Below are 1224 nucleotides of genomic sequence, written 5' to 3' on the forward strand. Positions count from 1 at the left end.
GTAGAACCAAGTAAACTGTCAATCTTTTTATTGAGAAGTTCTACCTGATTAGAGAGCATGGTGACTGAATCGATGTTATAAACGCTAGCTGTTTTCGTTGTCTTTGTCCTCATAACTTGCCACTAATAGTTATTCAGTGACATCTCCTCTATAAATTCATAGGCATCTTTTGGTGTTTTATTGTTAATGGTTCCGCCAGCAGCTGCGCCAACCATTTGCTGAGTCGAGGGATTCAGACCATTGTGGAATGTTTGTACTTGAAGCCAAAGCGGTAACCCATGGTAAGGGCACCTTCTCAGTAAGTCCTTGTATCTCTCTCATGCATCGTAAAGTGTTTTTAAATCTATCTGCACAAAAGAAGAGATATCATTACGTAATTTAGCAGTTTTAGCCGGCGAAAAATATTTTAGTAAAAATTTCTCAGTCATTTGTTCCCAAGTAGTGATAGACCCTCATGGTAACGAGTTCAACCACTGTTTAGCTTTGTTTCTCAGTGAAAAGGGAAACAACCGAAGACGTATGGCATCATCAGAAATGCCATTTATTTCAAATGTACCACAAATTTCCAGAAAGTTCGCTAAGTGAGCGTTGGGATCTTCATCCTGCAAACCATCAAACTGAACAAACTGCTGTATCATCTGAATAGTGTTAGGTTTTAATTCAAAAGTATTTGCAGCTACAGTAGGTCTAACTATGCTAGAGTCAGTTCCTGTTAAAGAATGTTTAGCATAATCATACATAGTACGTGGAGCAGGATTTCGATTAGCTGTAATTGCGGGAGGTAGCTGATTGCCTTGGTTTTCAGCCATCTCGTTGGTTGGGGGTCGAGTATCGTCTTCTCGCTCATTCTCCGTGTACCGTAAGCTGCGCCTTATTTCTCTTTCATTTGTGCAAATTGTACGATCGATTTCTTCGTCAAAAAGTAATGGTCCCAACGGGTTTCTTCTAGTCATAAACTATAAAAACCTGCCAAGAGAGAGAAAAAGTAAATTAATAAATAATAAAATAAAATAAAATTGCAAGAAAAATAAATGGCTAAAGTAATAAAAATTTAGTGTTCCTAATATTTCGGTTCAAGAACGGCGCCAAAAACTTGATCGCGTGATTCGTAAAAAGTAATAAATATTTATAATGAAGATCAAACCTAGACTAACTATTATCACGACGAAAAGGCAAGCGCACCTATCGAAAAATAGTATAGTAATGGCAAGATCGGGATATCGT

General features: G+C 37.6%; 1 non-coding gene across 1 annotated transcript; it reads left to right on the plus strand.

Moving 5' to 3' along the window:
- The first annotated feature begins 273 nt into the window (after positions 1–273).
- LOC128279798 (small nucleolar RNA R71) lies at positions 274–380 on the plus strand. The gene has a single exon (XR_008269993.1). It is a non-coding gene; the product is annotated as a small nucleolar RNA R71 (small nucleolar RNA).
- The last annotated feature ends 844 nt before the right edge of the window (positions 381–1224 follow it).

Source organism: Gossypium arboreum, chromosome 8, assembly GCF_025698485.1.
Source record: "Gossypium arboreum isolate Shixiya-1 chromosome 8, ASM2569848v2, whole genome shotgun sequence".
In the NCBI taxonomy this organism is placed as follows: Eukaryota; Viridiplantae; Streptophyta; class Magnoliopsida; order Malvales; family Malvaceae; genus Gossypium; species Gossypium arboreum.